The 18,861-nt window shown below is 30.5% G+C and overlaps 1 pseudogene; it reads right to left on the bottom strand.

The window, feature by feature from the left end:
- Positions 1-5,555: 5,555 nt before the first annotated feature.
- LOC149541027 (uncharacterized protein At4g15970-like) lies at positions 5,556-17,676 on the bottom strand (annotated as a pseudogene).
- Between the last annotated feature and the right edge of the window lie 1,185 nt (positions 17,677-18,861).

Raw genomic sequence — 18,861 nt, 5'->3', positions numbered from 1 at the left:
ATCTACACCAATTAATTAATTTTTTTGTAAATCATATAACATGCATTCCTTGAGAGAAAATGAATTTGAGGAAACATAGTGATGAACTTGGAGTTCAATTTTTTTTAGTTATATGAAGTTTTTATAAGGAATCAAAAATCTCAAAATTTTAGTATTTTCAATCAAAAGATGTTTGAGATGTTCATTTTTTTAACAATTATAAATTCATTGATTATGATTTTTTTATTTTTTTAATACTTACAATTTCATTAGTTTTGTTTATGCAAATTTTGAATAAGTCTAATTACTATAGTTTGAATTTTTTATATTTTGAATTTTCCACCATGTCTCTTTAGAAATCAAAGAATATTATATCAATTATAACTTGTTAGAATAAATAATGTTTATTTATCTCTTGGTAGTTAGGCATTTAATATGCAGTCTAGAAACGTCCTAAATTGTCCTGGTTTCTCCTTTCTCTCCACTATAGCCTATTAGAACTTTTTGGAGGTCTAAAATATGGCTATAAATACCCAGCCCCTTGCTTCATGTAAGTAACAAAAAACTTGATAGTGTTTGCTGAATAAAGATTTAGTTTACTTTGTGCATCTCTGCCCTGCCCTGTTCCATTCTATTCTAGTCTATTTGTTGCTCTCTTTTATCTCTATTTTTTCTATTGTTCTTGCTCTATTTTTAATTCAATTTTATCATGGTATTAGAGCTAGCTTAGTTTCTAGGCTGTGAATATATGTGTTTTTTGTGTGTGAATCTTTACACTTGCAGGCTGTAACCAAGGAGTGAGCAGCAATTTGTTTTGGGGCAAAAGAAAACTACATCAAAGTAAAAAAACTATAGCAAGGGAAAGAATTCTTTCATAATTTCATGAGAACTTTTCAATTTCAATTTGGGCATCAAAGCTTTTTGAAATTTCTTTCATTCTTATCCAAAATGGAGAGAATTTGACTATGGAATCACTTGGTGTTACTTTTCCCATACTTAAATTAAATGGGAAAAATTATTATGATTGGGTATCTCATGTTGAAATCACTCTAACTCTTCAAAATTGTTATGATATTGTGACTGGTAGTGAACAAAGGCCTACAAATCAAGGAAAGGATCAAGATAATTGGAATAAAAGGGACAAGAAGGTAGTAGCACTAATCAAGCTTACACTTTCAGAAGAGGTTTTTCTAGAACTTCATAATGAGAGAAGTGGAGTCAGAGTATGGGAGATTTTGAAGGATCTATATCAAAATTTAGGCGATATATGGATTTTATCTCTCACTACTGAGTTATATAAAATGAAATTATCAAGCTCACAAGAGATAGTCCCACATTTAAGTAAGTTAAAGGAAAAGAAGAATGAGCTTGCTTCTCTTGGAAAAGATATAGATGATAGAAATTTTGTGCAAATTATATTACAAAGTCTTCTAGGATCTTAACAATCATTTGTAAGGGGTTTATATACTGCAAATAAATTAAAAAGTATTAAATTTGAAGAATTGTGTGCTAAGTTAGTTCAAGAAGAGAAAAGACAAGTTAAAGAAAAAGAATCATTTGATAGTGAATCTCAAGCATTTGCAATGAAAGGAAAGCAATATTATAAGAAGTCACAAGATAATCAATTTAAAGAAATAAATTTGAAGTATGAAAATAAAGGTGTTTCATCTATAGATCATAATAGAAGTAAATGGAAATGTAATTATTGTGGCAAAATGGGCCATAAAGAAATGAATGTTTCAAGAAGAAAAGAGATTCAGAGAAGAAGATAAGTATTCTCCCAAATTTGGTGATTCTAAAATAAATGCATTGTGTGTTGTACTTAAAGAAAATAATACTTTCAAAGATGATTGGGTTATTGATTCTAGTGCTACAAAAACACATGACTCATAATAGGGAACAATTTGAATTGATTAATAAGTGAAAATACTGTAGAGAAAACATATTTGGGAGATAATAGTGCTTTAGAAGTTAAAGGGACTAGTAATGGGGTATGTGCAAGATCATGGTCAACCAAACTATTCTCTTAAGTGGCAATAAAAAAAAAAAATTAGGGTTATGTCAACTTGACGTGCAATTTTCTACTTGTTATTAACTTTATATCAAAAAGTTGAGAGAAAAGAATATCTAGGAAATTGATTCTAGTTTGTACACTACTAGGGCTTATCTCAAACAAATAAAAATTGATTGGTCAAAATTTTGAATTTTAATGCAATATTACAAAAATTTTAGAACAAAAATAAGAAGTAGACATATGTCTGACCACCTTAATCAAAATCAAATGATAATATTTTTAAATAATATTATAGATATAAGTAGTAGAGTCATGCCTAGATGTGACACATATTTTTGGGTATTTTTATTCTAAATTAATAATTAATCATTAATTTTTTACTTTAGTATTTTTAGAATTAAAAAACTCTCGTGTCTGACCACCTTAACTAATTCAAAACTCTAGAAAATTTAATTTTTCATTTTTTTCCTTATAGTGGAAGAAACATAGAATGTGATGCATATTTTGGGTTTAAAAAATATTTTACCATTTGAAAGTTATAGTTGTTTTTCAAGTAGTGTGTTAGTCAGCACTTTATACATAACTCCATTGGAAAATAATTAATAATTATTTACTAAACTCATAATTTGACAAACCTTACATTTATGGAAAGATAAGAACATTCTTAAGAAACCCTTTTCATTCATCAAATTTTGGTGGAAAAAAAGTCATCAGCTACATGTTTGAAGTAAAAATCACATAAAAAAAGGCCAAAAACACATTTTAAGGTTGTTTTTAAAGTTGAGCATATAAGATTGGTATCAAAAGATATAGTAGACCTTATAAAGATATTAATTATTTTTATTTAATATTAGGGTGGGTGGGAAAAAAGTTGGAATAGATTTTAAAATATTTTTTGGAATTTCAGAATTACATATTTTTCATATCGCCACTTTTTGGCACACCATGATCCTGCACATACTCAATGTCAAAGTTGATAATGGTTTATTCAAAAATGTAAAGCTAGTCCATGAATTTAAAAAAAATCTACTTTTAGTATCTCAAATTGCAAGTCAAGGATATAAAATAGAATTCTACAATGATAAGTGTTTAATCAAGGATGTCAATGATAATTATAGAGTTATTGCAATTGGTAAAATGGAGAATGGATTATATAAGTTTCAAGAATTTACTTCTAAATGTGGAGATAAACATACATGTGCTATTGCCCAATATGATGATATGAGCAAGTTGTGGCATGAGCATTTCGGGCACGTCAATTTTCAAAGTCTCAAACTTATGGAGAGATTACAAATGGTGCATGGGCCTCCAAAGATATCATTAAGTCCCAAGGTATGTGAAGGATGTGCAATGGGAAAACAACATGTGGAAAGTTTCCCTCAAGGTAAATCATGGAGAGCAAAAACTTCTCTACATCTAGTTCGTAGTGATGTAATGGGTGCTTTTAAAATACCTTTAATTGGAGGATCAAGGTATGCCCTCACCTTTATAGATGATTATAGTAGAAGAATTCAGGTGTATTTTCTACAAAATAAAGATGAAGTGTTTCAAAATTTTAAGGAGTTTAAAGCTTTGACTGAAAAACAAAGTGGAAACTATTTAAAATAATAAGAACTGATAGAGAGATTGAATACATGAATAAAGATTTTTTAGATTTTTGTAAAGAACATGGCATAAAGAAAGAATTAGTGGCCTCTTATTCACCCCAAAAAAATGGGATTGCTGAAAGAAAAAATAGAACTATAATAGAAATGGCTAGGTGTATACTTCATGCTAGAAATCTAGAAGCTAAATTTTGGGCCGAAGCAGTTCAACTGTCGTATATATCTTGAATAGAACACCTACTAAGGCAGTTTTGAACATAACACCAAAAGAGGCATGGAGTGGAAGAAAGCCTATAGTGCCTCATTTTAGAATTTTTGGCTATAAAGCATATGCTCACATTCTTGATGAAAGAAGGAGAAAAGTTGAAAGGGAGAGTGAGAAGTGCATAATGGTTGGATATAGTGAGGAATCAAAAGGATATAGGTTATACAATCCTAGAACTAATGAAATCTATATTAAAAGAAATTTATGGTTTGATGAAGATATTAAGAATGATAACTCTCCAACATTATCTTTCTTCCCAATTTTGATTGATGAAGAAAATTCTATTTCTACCAATGGTCAAAGTCAAGGTGTACAAACTACTACATGGGAAGAGACTCAAGTTGAAGAATCAAGTGAAATTGATAATGAAAATCCAAGGAAATTTAGAAGCATCCAAGGAATTTATCAAGAAGGTCCTAGAGATATATTTGCTAACTATTCTCTTATGACTAAGGTGATGCAGGTTGACACTCCAAGCACGTATAAAGAAGCAAAAGGAAAAGATGAATGGGAGGCAGCTATGCAAGAAGAGTACAATTCTTTGATAAAGAATGGAACATGGGAACTAATCACACTTCCAGAAGGTAAAAATATGGTTGGTTGCAAGTGGACCTATAGAACCAAGTTCACATTAGATGGAGTTATTGAAAAATATAAAGCAAGGTTAGTGGTTAAAGGTTTCTCACAAGAAGAAGGTATAGACTATACTGAAACCTTTGCTCGAGTGGCTAAGATGAATTCCATTCATACAATAGTTTCTTTAGCTACAAAGCTTGGTTGGAAATTTTTTCAAATGGATGTAAAAAGAGCATTTTTGCATGGTGATTTAAAGGAAGAAATTTATATGCAACAACCACCAGGATTTATTAAATATGGTGAAGAAAATTTGGTGTGTAGATTAAGAAAATCACTCTATGGTCTTCAACAAGCACCACGGGCATGGTGCTCAAAAATAAATAAGTACTTTCTAGATGTTGGATTTAAAAGAAGTAAAGTTGATCTAGACGTGTATGTAAAACATAGTGATGATAAATTTTTTATCATTGTATTGTATGTGGATGACTTGATTATTACAGGAGATTACACACATGATATTGGGAAAATTAAAGATCAACTCAAACATGTTTTCGAAATAACTAATTTAGGACTAATGCACTACTTTTGGGTATGCAAGTATGGCAAGAAGAAGGAAGGATCATGCTTTCTCAAACTAAGTATGCTCTTGATGTACTTTGCAAATTCAATATGAGTGATTGTAAACCATGTAATACACCATGTGAAGTAGGACATAAGATTTTATTTTTTATTTAAAAAAAAATTATGTTACTTATGAAAATTGAATATTTCATCTATTGAAATTTGTACATAAAAAAATCTATATAGTTATTTGGTAATTTTATTTTTCTACTGATATTTTGTTTATCCAATTCTTTCAAGTATAAATACATCTCATAATAATATTAAATAATTATAAATATAATTTTATACAACATCTCCCTCTTTCTAAAAAATCATAACATTAAATTCAAGTCATATAACTTAAAAATTGTGAATATAAACATATAATAATCTTAAAGAAATATATAATAATAATAAATTTCCATTAAATTCCAAATTTTTTATTTCTATCAACCAATTAATAACACCTTTAAAATTTAGTTATACTAGCATTTTCTTATATTCAGTAACGTACTTACAAAGGGCCACATTCTATTCTACTTCTCCAACCCACCTCTCTCCTTCCTTTTAATTCAAAAGTGTTATTCAGATTGAAAGATTTGAATAAAATCCAATCATCAAGAGTGTCTCTCAAATAAGTCATCTTCTTCTTTAAACCTACACAACAATTGGGGTGCATAGTATAGACTTCTTCTAATTTTGCCTTCAGTTCACAAAATCCACTAAAGTAAATTGTATCAAGGAATAAAACATCTATGAGAATTTGAGTAAAATTTGAGGAATATTTCATCATATTAAAGACATCTTGATCATGCCTATTAGGATTTATAGTAGTATATGCATGCCAAAGTTCATAGAGTTTAGCAATTCTTTCATTCATCTTAACAAATGAAAATTTGTATTTGGATCGTTTGAGATACTACGTGAATTATGTTTATATAAATCACAAGATACTTGAAAATCTGCCTCAACCGAGAACCTCTCCAATGGATTTCGTAACCACATTATATCTACATCTTGTAAATAATATTCGAACAAAATTAGTAAAATACATTATATCTACATCTGTAAAGAAAAATTAGTAAAATTCATTATATCTACATCCTGTAAATAATATTCGAACAAAATTAGTAAAATATTTTAAGATAGATAAACTATAAGAGCGTGAAAGTATGAGACAAGGAATTTGAAGATGAATACATGAGATGTCTCAGACAAAGGTAAAAAGACAAATTAGGAGATTACTTGTATTGGACAAAGCTTCTTGTTGAGCTTTTTGCTTTGTTTCTTTTTTTTTTTGATTTTTAGTATTAAAAAAAAATAGATTTGGTGAAATTTTCTATTATTCAATACTATCTAATTAGATTTGTCTAAAAAAATATCATTTAATTTTAATCTATTAGAATAATGAACAATATAGAGTTCTAACTATTTTATTTTGATAAATAAGAGAAAGACTGTGTGGAATTCTATTTCAAATTCTATTCTTATTAGTTTATTTTCTATACTAATTCATTTATTAGATAAAATAGAATTTAAATTTTAAAATTTATCAAATTTATTATTATTATTAAAAATTTGAACATTTAAAGGTGAAATATACACACTTCACCACATCAAAGATAAATAGTAGAACTTTGAATGAAGTAGAACTTTGAATGATTTTCAATGTTATAAATTTTGTATATAAAAAACTAGAATAAAATTAAAGATAAAAAACATTAATTGAAATATTTATAGACTAATCAAAACTTTTAACTTAATAGCTAATTAAAAAGATCACTTCTACTTAAACACCAAATATACCAAAACAACCACATAGACTAGTAAACTTTCTTTAAATACGAAGCCAAATATCCTAGAGTCAATCTAATGAAACTACAATTATCAGAATAACAATGTCAAATTTTTTGATGATCTTTACAATAAACATCTACAACGTGGGGTATGTGAGGAAACTTACAATAAACACAAAATTATATCCTCGCTCAACCACAGTCTTGAAGAAGAGAATTTTAGTCTGCGTCACCTTTATATAATCCTTTGTCCCAAAGGACTTCTCCTCGATAAAATCAACTCCTTCAGTCCTGAGCTCATAGCAATGAGGATGAATTTCTATGCAGCGGTTGAAAGCTTTTGCATCCATGGCCATAATGAGGAGGTGGTTAAGTAAGTCATGTGTTCCTTCCCCAATCCTAAAACTCTCAAGAAAAAGATCTATCAAACTATTTGGGTCCATCCATGCCCCATTCATTGGTGTGAGGATCAGAGTCTTGTTTGGCATTGAAGCTTTTGCCAAAGCAATCTCCAACTCATCTGAATCACTTGCAACTTCTATCTGAAAAGAAACCCAAAATAATACCGAGTTAGAAAATAGTGTGATTCAAACCATAGATTATTACAAAAGATATGTTAATCTGAATTAAACTTACATATGGAGGTGTGGAGGTGTGGCTTCAGTTTCTGTAGATAGAGGCCAATAAGTTCCCTTAGTTAGATAGAAACACACCAGTAAAACCAGTGTTAGAGAAATAATCAGAAACATATCTCTGATTGGCTTATCAAATATGATTTCTCCTTTCATCTTCAAATTGGAAAAGCCTAATCAGCCTTAGAATAACTGATTCGTGACAAGAGCAAGCATTAACCGGCAACTGACAAATGCATAAATAGCCTCTTTTGTTCACAAAGTGGACATTAACAGATGGGCCATCATGGGTGGATGCCCAATTTATGGGGTGTAACTAAATTCAACAAGCACTGTAGGGCAACATAGTTCCTGCCAAGTGCATAACTATTGTAGAATTTGATTTTGGTTGGGGTGTAACTAAATTCAACAAGCACTGTAGGGCAACATAGTTCCTGCCAAGTGCATAACTATGGTAGAATTTGATTTTGGTAGGAGTTATGTCAGATTAGAAAGGGCAAGATTTTCACAATCAAGGTGGTATGGGTCAGTTGATTCCAAGGATTGTCACTCCAAAGACTAGTTTCATAGTTGTTTAGCATTTATTTTCAATCAATCAAGGTAGTATGGATCTGTTGATTCCAAAGACTCTCCTTCCAAAGATGGTCCTTCCAAAACTAGTTTCATGGATAATGTTTCACGGTTGTTTATTGGTTTCATGGATGACGTTTCACGGTTGTTTATTGTTTATTATATGTAACAAATTTCAAAATTTTCTTATTGTTAAATATTGTATTGTAACATTTTCCATAGGAATGCTCTAATTCATTTTCCACAGTTATATTACTAATTCCTCTAATTCATTTTCCACGGTTATATTACTATTACATTAGCTTTACCTTCTTTTACTTTATTGATTGTGTCTATATAATTAAATAAATTAACTAATAATAAATATGGTAAAACATAGATATTGACAGTTATATTCTTATATCTCAATGTTATAATAACTCTTTCCATTTTATAAGAGAATGGAAAAAACAGAAAGAATGTACTAAACACCACAAATTGATTAGAACTTGATGATGGCACTTAGAATAGTTATCACAAATATTTTATTCACCAATTTTCTTGACTCTTGAAAACAATGGAATTTTTTATTTTATAAATGACATTCGCATTTTGTATACCTTAATTTTATTTATACCTTAATTTTATTAGTACAGAATTAATAGAATACCAACATTTAGATTCCAATTCAGCTCTAATTCACTTATTTACTTAAAAACAAATCAAATAAATGCTCGATTGCATTACTGCGTAATCAAATAAATTTTTGATTGCATTCCTTCCTTTCGCCACTCTCTTGGATTTCTTGGTATGGAATTGATTATGGAACATAATATCTTTAATTGTACAAACAAAAAAAGCTTGGCTCTACCATTGTCAAATAAATGTTAGCGTTAATGCAAACCTACATCTTGCCTACAAAGTACAGTCAACATTGAAAATGTATTTGCCAATTCACAATGGATCTCCATCGGTTATGGGATTAGGAAAATGCCATTAGAAAAACCCTCCCATCTAGAATCTATATAAAATTAACAATATGTAGCTGCTCATATTTATATTTAATTGGTTCACAAATAAAGTAAGGAAACGAGATTTTAAAAATTGAAAATTCAGTCCCCATGTAATAAATAAATGACTGTAGGTTCACAAATAAAGTAAGGAAATGAGATTTAAAAGGTTGAGAATTCAGTCCCCATATGATAAATAAATGACTGTATGCTAAACAAAGAAACTCACATTAAAGACAGTGCAATTCTATCAATGTAGGGGAGGGAGGGAATAAATGACTGTATGCTAGTCGTGGATGATACCTCATACCTGCAAGTGGCACTACGTCTACTTGTGGTACAATTGAAACATATGAATCAATTGATTATAAAGTCGTATTGATTTGGTACTTGAATTGAACTATCAATAACTTTATCACTATCAGATCTGCTTTCAATTCTGTGTTTATTCGTTTGCAGATTATGGAAATTTCTATTAATATCATAAATTGAACGACCAAACCCAGGGAAAAACACCATACTCCCCAAACAAAAACCAGCAATCTGGATTACCATTTGAGAAGTAGAAAAAACACACAGCTCCTTTTCACAAAACAGATGACAGGATAATTAAACTGTTGTAGACTAGTGAACCACCAGCAGTGCTGTTAAATTAACTGCAAGCCCGTGTTAGAAAAGAGAATACCGAACTTTAAGAACCTTGTGATCATGATGGATAGTCTATGCTAGATTTTGAGGAACCACAACCTTACTACTTTGTAAAACTGGAAAGTTGCTTAAGGGAATTATCAATTCTTTGCGCATGAGTCTCGCAAAGAGAAGGATGTCTCTTAAGTTTAATGAAAGGGGAATCTCCATAATTTAGAACAGATCTAGACAGTCATCAGCAGCAGCCAATTTCAAAATCAGTTCCAAGAATATCATCCAATAAGATGCCAAAATGCAAAATAATTTAAAAAAAGTTGACAAATCCAAATAATTCTCATCAAACATGTTATGGAAAGTCATTTTTTCTCTTCATAGATCTGGATTTATAATTCAATTAAATGAGAGGTAATCCTCCCCCTTAACTATAATATTCCAAACTCTTTCAACTAGTAAACATGACTGTCCAATTGAAAAGTGAAGTTTGAAAGCCCTGAAAACATAGTTGATGAATGATTTCCCATTGCATGTACATGAAGAAGCATAAAGCCCTTTACTGCTTGCATGGAAGGAGAATGTATTTATCTGTGTATTAAAGCCAACAATCAAAGTGACAATGCCAAACCCCCTACTTGTCCGCACATTTTTGCCACTGTCACATACACATTTCAAGCTTCCACAATGCCAATGCTAGAGCACCTTCCAACCTGCAAGATGTATTGTCAAAAAAAATCAAGTTAATTTCATCAGAACAAATGTCACAACCCTTGTACAAAGTGCGGTACGAGAAGAAGTACATCAAATGCTTGTAAGAGATGAGGGACCTATATGTCATGCAGAAACAATAGTTTTGGTTCATGGTTTTGGGGATAGCTCATTCTCTTTCAAAAACGTCCAGTCAATTCTCACAAACAACAAAACAAAAAACAGTACCGGATTTTTCTACCAAAACAAAAACAAAGATATATACATTATGAAATCCATTTGCAGTAATTCAACTGACTGTAGTGGAAGACAGTACATAACTGTCTTACTAACCATTGAACAGAAGTATAATTAATAACATCAATTGTATTCAGAGGAAATAGAAAGCAGATTAAATCTCCAAGCACAACACTTGTCCATATGTTCTCCAGACACGAGTTCTGCATGTAGGGTCTTTCACAACTGTCAACAACTCCATACTGAAGTAAAATGAATCATCATTAACTTAGCAAGTTTTTAGGGCAAAAGCAAAAGGGATGGCTGGACAAAATGGCGGTGTTACAGACTGTCTATAGCTTGAAAAACCTAAAACCCCATAATGTAGTTTTCCCTTACAATAACCCTGCATCGTACCTCAGAATTTGTGCTTACTGTTTTGTCAGATAGCTGTCCTCTATCGTCGCGCCTTCTCCTGCATCGTTAAACTCAAATTTAGCCTCAGACCACCTGCGACCATAGAGATATCCAATCACTCAATAGGAAAAAGCCATTTGATTAATATAATAAATATGGTACTCAAAATTCATACAACTTCACCAGCTAGACTATGAAGGAGAGACCAAATGTTTTTAAAACTGAATCATTATTAGCTGTTGAAGCTAAGTTTAATCGTTGTTTAATGCAACACCTAGGCAATAGTTCTCTGCCTCGGCAGGAACTAATAATTGGTGGCATTCTCTTTTTCCTCATTGGAAGGCGCAAATTCTTTCCGGATGTTTGATTTGCTGATGTTCTTGTTTTCAGTTTCGAGTGATGCCTGATGGAGATATATATCATGCTGTGGAAAATCCTAGCGTGTAGAACCTTTTCATATGATTAATACAAATCACCATCAAAATCAAAGGCTTAAAGTGTGTTTAGTTTAAGATAATGTTTTATAAACTAAGTTGAATTTGCATTTTTAGTTTTACTTGTTCTTAGTTAAATAATTTATTTTTTTAATGTTTAGATGTATATAAGTCTAGTTCAATTGGTTTATCTAATTAATCTAAATCTTATCTTTAGTCCTTTTCTATTATAAAAAGTTCACCAGTTTAACTGTGAGGTCATCCTAAAATTCATAATGCTGATCCATTTAATAGAAAAATAAAATTTAAGCACCTAGTTGACTAGCTCTATTTTACACTTTAGTCTTAGCTTGACAATGGACAAATTTTCATTACTTGGTTTTATGTTTCTATAATGCCAAATAATGTATCTTACATTTTAAGGATGCCATAAAATAGGATGATCAATACATTGGATACAATCATTTGCATCTACATTATATGGCAAGATCAAGTAAAGGGTTTGGACATACTCATTTATTGCATGTCTGATTAGAAAATAACACACATGTTTCAAAAACCAACAATGTTCTTGAAACAAGTTTGAGTTCAAAATCACACTTCAAATTATGCTACTAATTATAGAACTCAAGGTGAAGTCTCACATTATGAATGGAACAATGATAATAAATCTTTTAGGAATTTTAAAATCTGATAGCTCCAAAGCAAGTTTGAATATAAAATCATTCTTCGAACACTAGTTCCAAAACTCGTGACAAAGTCCAACATCAATAATGAAACAATGGCCAATGAATGATTCAAGAATTTTACAACCTGACACTCTTTTAGGACAAGTTTGAGTTCAAAAGTGCATTATGGATTTCAATAATAATTCTAGAACTAGAGGTGCGAGACTATATCAGGTTGAATGGAACATTGATCTTAAAGTACATAGTCATAACTCAATGGGAAATTATGAACCTTCTATTAAGACATTTTGGATCTAACAACTAGTTTGAAACCCAAAGTTAGAAATGGAACAAAGGTGAAAGAGCTAGCAAAACTAGACTAGAACTTTTGAACTTCCTATAGAGTATTTTTTTGTGTCCAGAACAAATTGTGTTATTTGAACTTCTAAAATTCCTTTATAGTATGTTGAGAATTATGATTTATGATTTTTTTTATTTTTTAATAAATATTATTGAGGCTATTCTTTTTTAATTCCCTTTACTTCAATGACCCTTGGCATCTCATGAAAATTGCATAAATTGATTTTGATTGGGATGATACTACTTATTGGCTTTCATGCTTCTTTATTGATTTTTTTACTTAATATGGTTTTTCAATCCATAGATTTTGCACTATGTATTGTAATTGGAATCTATACTTTAGATCAATGATTCATAGCTTATTCACTCTTGTATATCTCATTGCACATAGACAACTTATCAAAGGTTTGAATGGAAAGAAAATGACCCTTCAAATTATCCATGTTTGAGATGCACATGATTGTAGATGGTGGGATAGTTGACTAGTTTATTAGAAGAACCATTAAAAACATTAATGGAAGAAATCTTGATGCTTAAGAAGTGAGGGTCAAAAATGAACACCACAAAATCAATATTTGGTAACTCCAAAGGTTCTTCACTTAAGGGAAAATACAATACCATGCTCATTCATATGGAGGGGTTTATAATTGGAAACGCATGGGAAATATATTTCCTGAATAGGAGCTTGAGGGAGATGTTTGGGGAGGGGATGGGAGTTTATACAGGAAAACATGTGGGTAAGTGCATCAAGATGCTAGGAAAAAAGAAGGGTGTAAGTGGCCATTAATTTTTTGAAATTAGGTTTATAATTAAATACCAAAGAGAAATACAAAGTCATGCACTAAAAACTAGGAGTTTTGCAAATAATAAGAATTGTAGTGCACTATAAATCTATTTTGAAAACTACAAATTTTTTAATTTAATATGGTAAGAGGATCAAACGTACAATAGAAAAAACAAATTCTCTTGATTTTTGAGAAAATCATAACTTAGTATATTCTATGCACATCAAAAAAGATATAGTTAGATTTGTTATTTTGAGAAATACTTTCATAGAACGATAGGTAAGAGTGAGAGCTACAAGTTATTTATCTAAAAAAAAAAAAAATTGTTGATTATTTTTTTACAAGATTTTGAAATGGTGACTATTACAAGCTAGAGTTGTCATTTCACCAAAGATTGACCTGTTCATGCCCAATACAACTACTAGACTTATAGAACATAGGAAGTGGTTAAGCCATGTCACAAATCCCAAAGAGGAAGGCTAGCAGTTAGTCCAAAAATTCCCCCCTCAATGATACCTGAGGAGATTTAAACCTATGACCATGCTCTGATACCACTTTTTACAAGCTAGAGTTGTCGTTGCACCAAAAGATCGACTTATTAATGCCTGATACAACCATTAGACTTATAGAACATAAGAGGAAGTTAAGCCATGTCACGAATCCCAAAAGGGAAGGCTAGCAGTTAGTCCAACAGTGACATCTTGAAAATTAGGTGCTTGTTCATACATTGCATATAACTTGCATCAATTTTTATTTTAAAAAAAAATCTTGTAAGTGTATAGAATCAAGTGTGCAACAATATTATAAACTTTATTTTAATTTGGTCAAGTAGATGAAAATTCATTAAGAAAATAGTAGACATATGCCTCTTAGAATTGTGAAGACACTGGTAAAGAAAATAAAATTTTACTATGGTAATTGTTCAAGGTGGAAATGGCATCAATGAGTGTAAAAATGAAGACTATAAATCATACAAGTTTAACACTTTCTCCCTAAGTCATTCAATACAAGAGAATGAGGGACTTCCAAACATAACTCTAAATTTATGACTGAAGTTAGAATAGAAAATTGTAGATAAAGGTACAAAGGGATGCCAATACTAAACCCAAGTTATATCAAGAAAATATGTAAGAAAGAAATATTTCATGCAATGTAAATTAAGTAAAGATATCCAATGTAAATGTGAAATTGAACTAGTGAGAAGTGTAATATAGGTCTAGGTGCTAAATATATGCAATCAACCCAATTAAGGTACAAAAATAGGTCTACACTAAAAGATGAAATAAGTGATAAAGTACTTACCTCAAAATGTGCAAGGGAATGTTTCATTTTGCTCCAACAATTATGGATTTAAAACTGACTGAACTTCTAGTTGTATATTTGTGATGATGATAGAAAGTTAAAAAAAAAAGTTATTTTCAAGTCATACCTCTAGGAATAACTTGACTTGGTGGTAAAGCGTCATGGCAATTTGTGACAAGATGGACATGTTCCCAAGACACAATAGAAAATTTGACCAAACTTCTTTTAGAAGGTCTTGGCAAGTAATTTCCAAATTTGTGGTTGCAAAAAGAAATTTTAATATAGTATTGGTGTGTGTGTATGTGTGGTTATGAAGGGGTTTGACTTAGTCAACCCCATGTTTCAGTGATTTCTACCTCCATGAATAGCCATTAAAAATAATGTTGTCTGTGTACATTTAGTGTTGATGAACCCTGTATAGTAGATCTAGAATGTAAAGAGATAGGAAATTCTAAGAATATACTCTATGAGTGAAACCCTAGCATGTAAATGTTCTTGTAAATATACATATGTGCAAAATATGAAGAGACAAAGATCATATCTACATATAACATGGAAATAACATGGAAATCTTACATATAACTCTACTCATCTTCATGATCTCATTGCATCTCCACATCAAGGTGTCATGTAGTGATTGAATGTTTGAATTGAAAGAATTTTGATGAAGATCTCACTTTACAATGAAAGTGTTAAGAAGGTTAGTAGTTAAGTGTATTCAAACATCTGCCTTTAGTTAGTAATATATATATATATATATATATATATATATATATATATATATATATATATATATATATATATATATATATATATATATATATATATATATATATATATATATATATATATATATATATATATATATATATATATATATATATGATCTCTAAAATTAACATTTTCTCCTCCTCATCATATTTTGGAAGGATCTCTAAAATTAAAAATCAACTAAGTTCCATTGGGAACAAAGTAGAAGATCAAGAACTCTATATTAGCACTTAGAGGATTACCACTATCACGGAAAGCATTCATTCAAGTTGTCAGTAGACCCTCAATCCCATCATTTGATCAACTAAAGACTGATTGTGCATTAGAAGAGTCAAGATCAATCTCTAGAGGTATTGTATTAAATCTAGAAGAGAAAATCAAGCCCTTTTCTTAACTCCTAATCATCAAGGAAAAATTAGGAAATTTAATGGAAAGAAACATGACTATAAGAAAAAGAATAATAAATTCAATCGAGCTGATTCCTCCAAAGTTAAATGTTATAATTGTAATAAATTCAGACATATCTTTAGTAAATATCTTGAAAGGGAAAGAATCTTAGCCTCATTAGCCGAATGTAAGAAAGATGAAAATCTATTATTCTACACTGTTTTACCAAGTGAGATAAATTCTTTAAAAAGTGTGTGGATAATAGATAGTGGTGCTTCCCAACATATAATAGGATTCAGGGAAAATTTTGAAATGCTAAAAAATTACAAATCTAAAGGAGTTACTATTGGAGACAACTCCACTCATCCAGTCAAAGGTATTGGGACACGTTCTATTCAACCAAGGTTTGGAGTTACATAAAAATTGAAAGATGTTCTATTTGTACCTGGCATAAAAAGAAATCTAATTTCAATCTCTGGATTAACTGATGAAGGATTTCAAGTTACATTCAACAAAGAAAAAGTTTTGTACTAGCCTAAAAACTCAAATCTAAAAAGTGCTATTACCGTAGGGACCAGAGATGGGACCTTATACAAACTATGCAACATTCAAAACCAAGCTCTTAATCATAAAATATTAAATGATATCTTTACATATTAAATATTTGTGATGTTATTATTAAATATTTGTGAATAAAGATATCTTTACATATTTTATGAATATTTTATTAAATGTTATTATTAAAATTAGATTGTGTAGTTTTCGAATCGAGTCAATTGATTGATATTTTATGAATATTGGTTCTTTTATCATCAAAGGTTGTGATCCAAAATGTTGATAAAAAAACACAATCTACTTAAAAAGGAACTACAATAAGAACTCATGAGAATGAATGAAACACTAAACATTCACTGCATGTAGATTTAATGCTCAAAAAGAACCAAATTTTTAATTCAAAATAAAATCATGAATTAGAAAACAACGCTCTTAATTTTTTTTGGGATAAAGAAAATTCAAATATTTTTTTCAATAGAATAATATGTTTTAAGGTAATATACATGAATATATCTAAGCCCAATAAATCTATTATAAATGTAAGTGCTAGTGTGTAGTATATATGTTTTTGTATCATTCTATTATAGATTGTTTAGACATAATTGAATTGAATTACATTGTACAATATCTCTATGAATTGTGAGAAGATGATATCTTTAAATATTAATCTTTGTGATGTCGCTACAAGGATTCAATTGTATAATTTTTGAACTAAATTTATTGTTAGTTTGTTTTCTGGATTCGATTGTGTGTGAACAAAACAAAAAAATTGTTCACACACAATCAAATGTAGAAAACAAACTAACAATATTGATTGATTTTGGAAATTTAATAGATTTGAATTTATTGACTCATATTTCATTAATAATACTCTATAAAAACATGTTTCTCATTAGAACAAATGAAACTATAAGCACTTATTACATTTAAGTGTTCAGCTCATAAAGACATATATAAAATATATCTTCCATGGAAAAAAATGTTCTTCTGAATTTCTTTTTTAATAAAAAAAATCAAATATTCTTCTTAATAGATTCATACATTTATAATTAATAAATATCAAATGGCGATGTCTATGTCGGCATCAAAACTGCAATTTTAAAATAAATTTAAATTTAAGACATAGTTTTAATATAATTTTAATTTTAATTTTTAAAATCAGTAAATTGTCAATTTGATTCCGGACATTGGCATATCTAATATTTTTATTAGCCAACTAAATGGTCTATAAATATTAGTGTTTACTATGTAGTGTCCGTATTTGAAGATTAGCTTCCAGGTGGCAGCTAAAAGCTATTGAAAGGAAAATACGATGGCCGTTTATTGTCGGGAATAGTTCCGTCGCCAAAATTTGCTCTGTACGAGTGTAAAACGGACGACAAATAAATCATCCCGCATTTCATGTACGACCAAAGACGCTGAGAATAAGTTTTCTCCTAATTGCAGATGAAACGGGAAAGATATGTTTTGACATTCTAACAGCAGAAGGGTTTTTGCCCATTACAACAATGTTCATAATTTTTCACAAAACCGATTACAAATGTTAAAGGGAGATTTGGCTGGAGATGAGATTTTAACTGATAATTTGAAAATGGCGGACAAACCGGGCATTCTGAACTGGTTAAAATCTGCCGGATTTAACTTAGAAATTTGTTACTTACATGCTATAGGGTTTTACAAACTCTCAGCATCGTCGATCCATAAATCAGATACTGGGATTTGTAGAGCCAATGCTATTCTCCTCGGCTTCATTTTCGTCGCTCTGTCAACTGCCTCTTCGTAACAAACCAAACCATCATCTCTACGCTCATCCACAACGACCATACACAACAGATTCCCAAGTCTTGAGCGTCCCTCGATCGTATTTTTGTACAAGTTTCTCACATAACGCTCTCTCCTACTTGCCCTTTCCGTCTCTGAAATCTTCATCTCAGGCAGAACCCTCGCAATTGCATCCTCGTAACGTTGCTTTGTAGCCTTGCAAATATCACTGCAGGTACTACTCCGCGGAACATCCGAAAGCCGTTCGTGACCACAAATCACACAAATACTCCCCAAAAAAGCAAGGTACTTGATCAAGTGTCCGAGAATGTTAATTATTGTTAGTTGGACAACTGTTATTTCTGATCCGGAAATAGCAGTAGTATTTATGGGTAGCTTGTATAACTGTTCGTCCTTATCTATGAATAACAGTAGTATTTATGGGTGGTTTGGACAACTGTTTGTCCACTTGCCAAGAATTAGTAAATGATTATTATTTACTAATTTTAGAGATTCCCTTTTGAACACTTTGACACCAATTTTATTATTGAATGTCGAGTTGTCTTAATCTCAGTCGTTGGTTTGATTTAATCTTGGTCGTTGGTTTACCAACAGGAGTAGTATAAAAAGGGGTCATTGGGTCATTTGGACAACAAGTTTTAAGAAGCTTTGGAGAAGCAGTTTGCAGTGTTAGCAAACAGTCTTGCAATGTTAGCAAGGGTGTAGTGTTAGCGCGGGAATAGTAGTGGGGAATATCAGCGGGAGAAATTAGGAGGTTATTGGAGTTCTGCCAGTGAGAGGCAAGGAATTTTGTATCTCTTGATTTG

Source organism: Cupressus sempervirens, chromosome 9, assembly GCF_028749045.1.
Source record: "Cupressus sempervirens isolate cs-2001-9-10 chromosome 9, ASM2874904v1, whole genome shotgun sequence".
Taxonomy (NCBI): domain Eukaryota; kingdom Viridiplantae; phylum Streptophyta; class Pinopsida; order Cupressales; family Cupressaceae; genus Cupressus; species Cupressus sempervirens.
This window is presented reverse-complemented; position numbering and strand designations above follow the sequence as displayed.